At 46.2% G+C, this 11,289-nt stretch overlaps 1 long non-coding RNA gene across 3 annotated transcripts in view; it reads right to left on the bottom strand.

Moving 5' to 3' along the window:
• Positions 1 to 7,592, bottom strand: part of LOC134929178 (uncharacterized) — a 42,047-nt gene extending 34,455 nt beyond the window's left edge. For 2 of the 3 annotated variants that reach the window (XR_010178350.1, XR_010178351.1), the window contains exon 1: positions 7,198 to 7,539. This is a non-coding gene — a long non-coding RNA (uncharacterized LOC134929178). Of the gene's footprint in view, positions 1 to 7,197 lie in introns of all 3 variants that reach the window. The other variant, XR_010178352.1, reaches the window with a different exon arrangement.
• Positions 7,593 to 11,289: the final 3,697 nt, after the last annotated feature.

Consider the following 11,289-nt stretch of genomic DNA (forward strand, 5'->3'; position numbering starts at 1 on the left):
CATGCTGTCAAACACAGCCGCGGTACGTCTTGGAACAGACAGGCCCCCTGCTGCAGCAGGTCCTGTCTGAACGGCAGAGGCCATGGGTCCTCTGAGATCATCTCTTGGAGTTCTGGGTACCAAGCTCTTCTTGGCCAATCTGGAACAATGAGTATAGTTCTTACTCCTCTCCTTCTTATTATTCTCATTACCCTGGGTAAGAGAGGCAGAGAAGGTAACACATACACCGACTGGTACACCCACGGTGTTACCAGAGCGTCCACAGCTATCGCCTGAGGGTCCCTTGACCTGGCGCAATATCTTTGTAGCTTTTTATTGAGGCGGGACGCCATCATGTCCACCTGTGGCCTTTCCCAACGGTGTACAATCATTTGGAAGACTTCTGGATGAAGTCCCCACTCTCCCGGGTGGAGGTCGTATCTGCTGAGAAAGTCTGCTTCTCAGTTGTCCACTCCGGGAATGAACACTGCTGACAGTGCTAACACATGATTTTCCGCCCATCGGAGAATCCTTGTGGCTTCTGCCATCGCCATCCTGCTTCTTGTGCCGCCATTGTCGGTTTACATGAGCGACCGCCGTGATGTTGTCTGACTGGATCAGCACCGGCCGGTGTTGAAGCAGGGGTCTAGCCTGACTTAGGGCATTGTAAATGGCCCTTAGTTCCAGAACATTTATGTGTAGGGAAGTCTCCTGACTTTTCCATAGGCCTTGGAAGTTTCTTCCCTGTGTGACTGCCCCCCAGCCTCGAAGGCTGGCATCCGTGGTCACCAGGACCCAGTCCTGTATGCCGAATCTGCGGCCCCCTAGAAGATGAGCACTCTGCAGCCACCACCACAGCGACACCCTGGCCCTTGGAGACAGGGTTATCCGCCAATGCATCTGAAGATGCGACCCGGACCACTTGTCCAACAGATCCCACTGGAAGATCCTTGCATGAGGCCTGGCGAATGGAAATTCTTTGTAAGAAGCTACCATCTTTCCCAGGGCTCGCGTGCATTGATGCACTGACACCTGTATTTGTATTAGGAGGTCTCTGTCTAGAGACGCCAACTTCTTGGACTTCTCCTCCGGGAGAAACTCTTTTTAACCTGTTCTGTGTCCAGAACCATACCCAGGAACAGTAGACGCGTCGTAGGAACCAGCTGCGACTTTGGAATATTCAGAATCCAGCCGTGCTGTTGTAGCACTTCCCGAGATAGTGCTACTCCGACGAACAACTGCTCCCTGGACCTCGCCTTTATAAGGAGATCGTCCAAGTACGGGATAAGTACTTCGGCCATTACCTTGGTAAATACCCTCGGTGCCGGGGACAGACCAACGGCAACGTCTGGTATTGGAAATGACAATCCTGTACCACAATTTTGAGGTACTCCTGGTGAAGAGGGTAAATAGGGACATGCAGGTAAGCATCCTTGATGTCCAGTGATACCCTGAAATTCTCCAGGCTTGCAATAATCGCCCTGAGCGATTCCATTTTGAACTTGAACCTTCGTATATAAGTGTTCAAGGATTTCAATTTTAGAATGGGTCTCACCGAACTGTCTGGTTACGGTACCACAACATTTTGGAATAGTAACCCCGGCCTTGTTGAAGGAGGGGTACCTTGATTTCACCTGCTGGAAGTACAGCTTGTGAATTGCCGCCAGTACTACCTTTCTCCGAGGGCAGCAGGCAAGGCTGATGTGAGGTAACGGCGAGGGGGAGTCGCCTCGAACTCCAGCCTGTATCCCTGTGATACTACTTGCAGAACCTAGGGATCCACCTGTGGGCAAGCCCACTGGTCCCTGAAGTTCCCGAGACGCGCCCCCACCGCACCTGTCTCCACCTGTGGAGCCCCAGCGTCATGCGGTGGACTCAGAGGAAGCGGGGGAAGATTTTTGATCCTGGGAACTGGCTGTCTGGTGCAGCTTTTTCCTTCTTCCCTTGTCTCTGTGCAGAAAGGAAGCGCCTTTGACCCGCTTGCTTTTCTGAAGCCGAAAGGACTGTACCTGAAAATACTGTGCTTTCTTAGGCTGTGAGGAAACCTGAGGTAAAAAATTTTCTTCCCAGCTGTTGCTGTGGATACGAGGTCCCAGAGACCATCCCCAAACAATTCCTCACCCTTATAAGGCAGAATCTCCATGTGCCTTTTAAAGGCAGCATCACCCGTCCACTGCCGGGTCTCTAATACCCTTGGACATTGCATTAATTCTGGATGCCAGCTGGCAAATATCCCTCTGTGCATCCTTCATATAAGACGACGTCTTTAATATGCTCTATGTTAGCAAAATATTATCCTTGTCTAGGGTATTAATATTATCTGACAGGGTATCAGACCACGCTGCAGCAGCACTATTTATGCTGAGGCAATTGCAGGTCTTAGTATAGTACCCGAGTGTGTATATACAGACTTCAGGATAGCCTCCTGCTTTTTATCAGCAGGCTCCTTCAAGGTGGCCGTATCCTAGGACGGCAGTGCCACCTTTTTTTAACAAACGTGTGAGCGCCTTATCCACCCTAGGGGATATCTCCCAACGTGACCTATCCTCTGGCGGGAAAGGGTACGCCATCAGTAACTTTTTAGAAATTACCAGTTTCTTATCGGGGGAACCCATGCTTCTTTACAGACTTCATTCACTCATCTGATGGGGGAACAAAACACTGGCTGCTTTTTCTCCCCAAAAATAAAACCCCTTTTATGTGGTATTTGGGTTCATGTCAGAAATGTGTAACACATTATTTATTGCCGAGATCATGCAACGGATGTTCCTAGTGGATTGTGTATATATATCTCAACCTCGTCGACACTGGAGTCAGACTCCGTGTCGACATCTGTGTCTGCCATCTGAGGTAACAGGCGGTTTTTTTTTTTTTGAGCCCCTGATGGCCTTTGAGACGCCTGGGCAGACGCGGGCTGAGAAGCCGGCTGTCCCACAGCTGTTACGTCATCCAGCCTTTTATGTAAGGAGTTGACATTGTCGGTTAATACCTTCCACCTATCCATCCACTCCGGTGTCGGCCCCACAGGGGGCGACATCCCATTTATCGGCCTCTGCTCCGCCTCCACGTAACCTTCCTCATCCAACATGTCGACACAGCCGTACCGACACACCGCACACACACAGGGAATGCTCTGACTGAGGACAGGACCCCACAAAGTCCTTTGGGGAGACAGAGAGAGAGTATGCCAGCACACACCAGAGCGCTATATAATGCAGGGATTAACACTATAACTGAGTGATTTTTTCCCCTAATAGCTGCTTGTATACATATATTGCGCCTAAATTTAGTGCCCACCCTCTCTTTTTAACCCTTTGAGCCTGAAAACTACAGGGGAGAGCCTGGGGAGCTATCTTCCAGCTGCACTGTGAAGATAAAATGGCGCCAGTGTGCTGAGGGAGATAGCCCCGCCCCTTTTTCGGCAAACTTTTCTCCCGCTTTTTCATGGATTCTGGCAGGGGTAATTTATCACATATATAGCCCTGGGACTATATATTGTGATGATTTGCCAGCCATGGTGTCTTATATTGCCCTCAGGGCGCCCCCCCCCCCCCCCCAGCGCCCTGCACCCATCAGTGACCGGAGTGTGAAGTGTGCATGAGGAGCAATGGTGCACAGCTGCAGTGCTGTGCGCTACCTTGTTGAAGACTGAAGTCTTCTGCCACCGATTTTCCGGACCACTTCTTGCTTCTGGCTCTGTAAGGGGGCCGGCGGCGCGGCTCCGGGAACGAACACCAAGGTCGGGTCCTGCGGTCGGTCCCTCTGGAGCTAATGGTGTCCAGTAGCCTAAGAAGCCCAAACTACCACCTGTTAGGTAGGTTCGCTTCTTCTCCCCTTAGTCCCTCGCTGCAGTGAGTCTGTTGCCAGCAGATCTCACTGTAAAATAAAAAACCTAAATATACTTTCTTTCTAGGAGCTCAGGAGAGCCCCTAGTGTGCATCCAGCTCAGCCGGGCACAAGAATCTAACTGAAGTCTGGAGGAGGGTCATAGTGGGAGGAGCCAGTGCACACCAGTAGTCTAAAGCTTTCTTTTAGTTGTGCCTAGTCTCCTGCGGAGCCGCTATTCCCCATGGTCCTTACGGAGTCCCAGCATCCACTTATGACGTTAGAGAAACTAACTAAAACAAAGTCCTCTTTTATTTGAATATGGACAGAGGTTATCAGGCTGCTGCTGTGTGCAAGTATGCAGTATCGGTAGGCAAGGTACTATATATAAGTATGTAATATATAGTGAAAAACATATAAAATGTATTACAAACAGCATATGGGTAGAGAAACTATCCATTACTCTCTAGGGGTCAGTTTTATCACAATTTGCATCTTCAATGCAGATGTGGGGGGTGATTCCGAGTTGTTCGCTCGCTAGCTGCTTTTAGCAGCATTGCACACGCTAAGCCGCCGCCCTCTGTGACACCTTAAAGTAGGTATCACTGAAGTCAACAATTTACAGGTAAGTATTAGGAAGTCTAACCCTCTGGTTTAATGTGTTACTTTATCTTTTCTGGTGTTCCTCACCTGGACCTAGTGTCTGTAGCTTCTAACAGGCATAAGTTTCACCAGCAACTTACAATATAGTTCAGGATATATTGCACACAGGCATTGATTACACAATTTCTCTATATGAATTTTTATTCTACTGAAACACTGCTATAAGTTTTTCTCAGCTGTAGAAATTTAAGATTATCTCATATAATGGCAATTTAGATTAACCTCAATGTCTATGCTAGTCACATACCATTTTCATGCAAAGAACAATAAAGCACAAGAAACAATATCCACATTTGACAATCCTTACACACTAATATACAGTTTTAAGCAATCACCTGAAAATACTCTTATAATTGGGGCCCCGTAAAAACCTTTAGTTTTGTAGCTAGCTACATTGAGTATAGTGCACCTTTCTAGGAAAGTTATATCCTGAGAATAGTTAATACAAGTCTTGGATGAAGGTAGCAATGGATGGATTACAACAAATGAAGTGTAGCTGGTTCTGTCCAACCAGGCAGTTTTACAACTTCTAATATGGTGCAGCACACTATTTCTAGGCAACTGTGAGTCTATCTTACTAGTCTGGATGTAATATTAATTGATTGTACTGTAGGTGCTATTTTCTTAAAGGAGGCTCTCTGCGATATCCACATGGCTGTGTCAGGCAATAACTAGGTTTACAACTGTGCCACTTAATCCTGACTCATCCTTAAATGCAATATAGGCAGCCAGAGCCGGCCCTAACCAATATGATGCCCTAGGCACGATTTTGGCTGGTGCCCCCTAGCACCACCGCTGGTTCCGCCACTGAGCTTGCACCTCTTTCCCAGCATCACCACCCCTCACCCATAGCAGTCCTTATTTTGGTGTTTGTAGCCCCCTATATTTTAAATAAGAACAGTTCGCACATTTGGCGCACAGCCCCAAAAAGGGGTGTGTTTTTGCTGACAAGGGGCATGGCCACACAATAGTAACCCCAATTACGCCACACAGTACTGCAACTTTATTCACATTTGATCATGCGATAGTGTCCATAATTAATTTTACATCCCACAGTAGTATCACTTTACCTTATAAATGTTACTCCTCACAGTAGAGCCCCTTATTCACATTACATCACAGTGACGTGCGGTGGGGTGAGGCAGGTGAGGCAGAGCCTTTCCTGTCATACTAATGTTTGTGCCAGAGTTTTGACTGCATAAAGTATATGAAAAATACAAAGAATATGTTTGAAATATCTTCTTTGCATTATTCTAAGAATTTTTATAGCCAAAATGCTGGAGTAAAAAGTCTATGGCTGGTGAGGCAGTGCCTCACCTGACTAACTTTTCCGCACATTTCTGATCAAAACTCACCAAATTTCAAGGAGTTTATACTGCTGCACCTGTGTATAATGCGCAGATGTACGCTTTGGCTCATATATTGTATGTAAATCTGGCTCTGGTGCTAGTCAGTGCCTCCTGAGCTAATTAGCTCACCGCACGTCCCTGCATCACACTGAATTGCTCCTTATTCACATTACACCACACCCTATTGCTCTTTATTCACATTAGATGACACAGTAGTGCCCTTTCTATACGCAACACCACATAGTAGAGCACCTTATACACATAATGCCACACAGTAATGCCCCTTACACATATGAGAAACATTATTAATGGCCTTATAATCATAATGCACCTTACACATTATGACAACCTTTATTAATGCCCTTTTACACATAATGTCCCTTACACATATGCCGCACATTATTAATGCCCTTATACACATAATGACACACATAGTGCCCCTTGCACATTATTAATGCATTTTTACATGACAAACATAAAGCTCCTTACACATATTCTGAACACTACTGCACAACCAACCCACTCACATGCACACAGCACTCCCACTGCCATTAACACTGTGACCTCTGCTTGGCTACAGATATGTCCTCATAAATCTTGCCTCAATGCTAACATCTGGCACCTTTTTTTATGAAAATGCATCTTATTTGCATTGGTATGTGGCTAGGATGCACAAGCAGCTTCTGCTGATTAAAATGATATGCAGCATGCCTATATACTGTGTGAGACTGTGGCTGTATCTGCATATGAAATGCTACACACAGAATATAGGTATGCCGCATATCATTTTAATCAGCAGAAGCTGCTGATGCCCCTAGGCATATCAAAAGCCCTAGGCAATTGCCTAGTTTGCCTATGCGTATGGCCGGCTCTGTAGGCAGCTAAGGTGTCTCTGTCCCTGTTATGAGCAGTCTCTCTATATCTGGAAGGGCTTGCAATGAATAGTTGGTGAAACAGGGTTACTGACCTGTACTCCAAAAAGGTTACTGTACTCAATTGTTACATTTACACTGTCTGACTGAGAGCAGTACATCAGCTGCAGGCCCCTGTGATATTGAGTCCTGAATCCTTTAAGCTGTCTGTGTAACTAAGACAGTATTGTTCCTTACTGCGCTACAAAGTTCTGGCTGTGTGCTGAGAAAACTGCAGCACATGACTGTTTGCTTCTGCACAGAGGTGCTTACTGCTATTTGATGGCTCTTACCAGTCTCATAAAGAGTGTTAGTACTATAGAAACTGGCTAATTTACTGTATAAAACTGTGATCTCTTGTATACCAGGGAGTCTGTGACAGGGAGTGTGATAATGTATAGTCTGCAATGGGGCTCCTGGATCTCACTAGAAGTGGCTATTTTGCTTCAGGGCTGACGTAGTCTGCTCACCACTCCATAGACACTCTCTTTGTCAGCTGCTGGACTCTGATTTATTGAAGATCAGGTAAGGAGTCTCCTTTGGTCACCATGTACACCACCAAATCAGCTCAGCACCTTCTGCTCCTAGGTCCTGTTTCACTCTGCCCATCCTCCTGATGGCCGCCGCCCAACTGCCAACAGACTCGGCACACGGCTGTTAACTGTCCAAGCGCATGACAGCTATAGCATAGAAAATGTTCTTAACCCTTTCCTTGCTGAAGTCTCAAAGCATTTAGCCAGGCTGTATTTTGTAGAGGGGAAAAAGGGCGCAGAAATAAGTTAAATGTCCGTGGCAACCCTGCTGCCGCCATCTTCACACCGACCCCTCGCTTGCTAGGGGAGTCGGTATCTCACTCGCCAACGATTCTTCAGCTCTGTAAGGGGGTGGCGGCATGCTGCTGGGGCAAGCAATCCCCTGCGGCAGGGAGCGATCTGACCCCCTCAGGAGCTCAGTGTCCTGTCAGCGGAGTAAGTGACTCAGACCCCGCATGGCGGACACTACTCCCCCTTTTAGTCCCACGAAGCAGGGAGGCTGTTGCCAGCAGCCTCCCTGTAAAATAATAAACTCTAAATAAAACTTTTCTAGAAAAACTCAGGAGAGCTTCCCTAGCTGTGATCGGCTCCTCCGGGGACATTTTCTAAACTGAGTCTGGTAGGAGGGGCATAGGGGGAGGAGCCAGCCCACACTCTCAAACTCTTAAAGGGCCAATGGCTCCTGGTGGACCCGTCTATACCCCATGGAAGTAATGTGGACCCCAGCATCCTCTAGGACGTAAGAGAAAGTAAGTTTGAAACACACAGAAAACGCTAAAAGTTTAGTACACCAATTGCATACCAACATAGCTGTGTGGCTTGCTGCTCTGTAAGTAATACTAGAGCTCAGAGCTCAGCCAACAGTTTCATCAAGCAGAGTGTTTTACAGTATGTTGCTATGAAACTAACTAGAACAAAGTCCTCTTTTATTTGAATATGGACAGAGGTTATCAGGCTGCTGCTGTGTGCAAGTATGCAGTATCGGTAGGCAAGGTACTATATAAGTATGTAATATATAGTGAAAAACATATAAAATGTATTACAAACAGCATATGGGTAGAGAAACTATCCATTACTCTCTATGGGGCAGTTTTATCACAATTCGCATCTCCAATGCAGATGTGGGGGGTGATTTCGAGTTGTTCGCTCGCTAGCTGCTTTTAGCAGCATTGCACACGCTAAGCCGCCGCCCTCTGGGAGTGTATCTTAGCTTAGCAGAAGTGCGAACGAAAGATTAGCAGAATTGCGAATAGAAATTTCTTAGCAGTTTCTGAGTAGCTCCAGACTTACTCAGCCATTGCGACCAGCTCAGTCCTTTTTGTTCCTGGTTTGACGTCACAAACACACCCAGCGTTTGCCCAACCACTCCCCCATTTCTCCAGCCACTCCTGCGTTTTGCAACTCGAACGCCTGCGTTTTTCCGCACACTCCCATAAAACGGCCATTTTCGGCCCAGAAACACCCACTTCCTGTCAATCACACTACGATCAGCACAGCGATGAAAAAGCTTCGTTATGCCGTGAGTAAAATACCTAACTTTTGTGTAAAATAACTAAGCGCATGCGCTCTGCGAACCTTGCGCATGCGCAGTAAGCGACTAATCGCAGTATAACGAAAATCGGCAACGAGCGAACAACTCGGAATGACCTCCGTGATGTGATAAAATTGCCCCAATCTGCAATGCAATAATTAAATACATTGCAGGGATATATCAATTATCACAAGCAGGGACAGAGCTTGCGAGAAAGCTCTGTCCCCGCGAATGAGGGTGTGAAAAAAATCATGATTAAAAAAGAAAAAGGGATCTTTTTTTATTTAAATCAGAATTTTTTTTAAATATTTTTTTATTTTAATTGGGTTTTTTTTTATTGGATTTTTATCGAAATGATCAAGTAAACAAATAAACCACGTAAAAAACAATAATATAAAGTTAATTTAAAATACTATAACTTTAATATATTTAATTTAAATGACTTGAGAGTGTCACCCTGAGTCAGAGCACGGTACAGCAAACTACACACAAATCACACAAGCTGCAAAAGGAAAGAAACAGCAATGATGGTAAAAAGTTACAATAGTTGGCAATTGCCTTGCCTGATTTGTAAATCTGAATAATCCTACACATTAGGTTTAATGAACACCTTAAAAAGAAACACAAGATTTGTAGCTATGTCAGTACCCAAGTGATTTCTCAGTTCTGACTGCACCAAACCAAATGTGGAAAATATTCTTTATACTGAAGCTCATGATGCAGCATCATGTTAGCAATTGCTCTACTGCTACCATGATATAGGGGGTCATTCTGACCTGATCGCACGCTAGGTTTTTTCGCTGCGGTGCGCGCATGCGTATGCACCGCAATGCGCAGGCGCATCATACTGGTACAAAGCGGATCGTTGCTGAGCGATGGATTTATTGAAGAATCCATTCGCACAGCCGATCGCAAGGAGATTGACAGGTTTGTGGGTGTCAACTGACTGTTTTCTGGGAGAGTTAGGAAAACCGCAGGCGTGTCCAAGCGTTTGCAGGGTGGGTGTCTGACGTCAATTCCAGACACGGCTGAAGTGATCGCAGCGGCTGAGTAAGTTCAAACCTACTCAGAAACTGCACAAAACTTTTTTGTACTGCTCGGCTCGGCTACACTCCCCTATAGGCGGCGACTATCTGATCGCAGCGCTGCAAAAAGTAGCTAGCGAGCGATCAACTCGGAATGACCCATTGTCATTACCAGGACCGTTTCTGAACCAAGGTGCATTTTCCACCGAACGATTGGTGCCACTGTTGATACAACATCGTGGTCAAATAAAAGGTCATTAAACGGGATTGCTTTTGCTTGGAACTTGACTAGTGTTAGTAGAAGGGTATTTGAATGTGGATATTTTTCTTTTGCAGTTAGACAACTACCACAGTAACTTGGGTCCATTAAGTAAGCGTGAAAATGTGCAGGTGTCAATGCTTGATTATAGCAGTCCAAAAATTTCTTCATGCTTGGTTTGTCCAGATTTAGGCCCAGATTTATCAAGCCGTGGAGAGTGATAAATTACACTGTGATAAAGTATCAGCCAATGAACCAAGAAGCTCACCGGGTCCTCATCACCGCACCGTGTGATCAGGACCCCTGATCACTAGCGCCAGATCCAGACTCTGCTCTGCCTGTCAGAGCAGAGAACGAAGCTGGGAACCTGAAGACAACACTGTCTGAAGATTATTATTACAGGAATGCCTCCGCTATTTTTTCTAATTTTTTTCAGCCAGTTTGCATTTCCCATTACAAGTATTATTTATAATTTATTTATTACCAGTTATTTATATAGCAAACACAGATTCTGCAGTGCTTTACAGAGATTATTTGCCCATTCACATCAGTCCCTGCCCCAGTGGAGTTTATAATCTAGATTCCCTTTCACATGTACACACAGACACATTTACTAGTGTTAATTTTGTTGGGAGCCAATTAACCGATCAGTATATTTTTGGATTGTAGGAGGAAACTGGAGAACCCGGAATAAACCCATGCAAGTACGGGAAGAATATACAAACTCCGCACAGTTAGGGCCATGGTGGGAATCGAACCCATGAGCTCAGTGCTGTGAGGCAGGGGTGGTCTTCAATTTGCCGGCTGTCAGGATCCCTGCACACAGTATACCGGCGCCAGAATCCCGACACCCGGCATACCGACACTTTTTCTCCCTCTTGGGGGTCCACGACCCCCCCTGGAGGGAGAATAGATAGTGTGGCGAGCGTAGCACGCCACCGCACCCGCAGCGAGCCCGCAAGGGGCTCAATTGTGCTCACCCAGCTGTCGGTATGCCGGCGGTAAGGAATCCGGCGCCGGTAAGCTGGTCACCGGGAGCCCGGCCGCCGGCATACCCTACTACAGCCGTGAGGCAGTACGGATGGTGTAACCATTACACCATCCGTACTGCCCTATGTATCTGATTATTAAAAAATTAGTAGTTTTTCACAAAAATTGCTCCAAAAGCCAATTAATGCATTTTAGTTAAACTAAATAATTTGAAAAGGGTGTAA

This window comes from Pseudophryne corroboree, chromosome 5, assembly GCF_028390025.1.
Source record: "Pseudophryne corroboree isolate aPseCor3 chromosome 5, aPseCor3.hap2, whole genome shotgun sequence".
NCBI lineage: Eukaryota > Metazoa > Chordata > Amphibia > Anura > Myobatrachidae > Pseudophryne > Pseudophryne corroboree.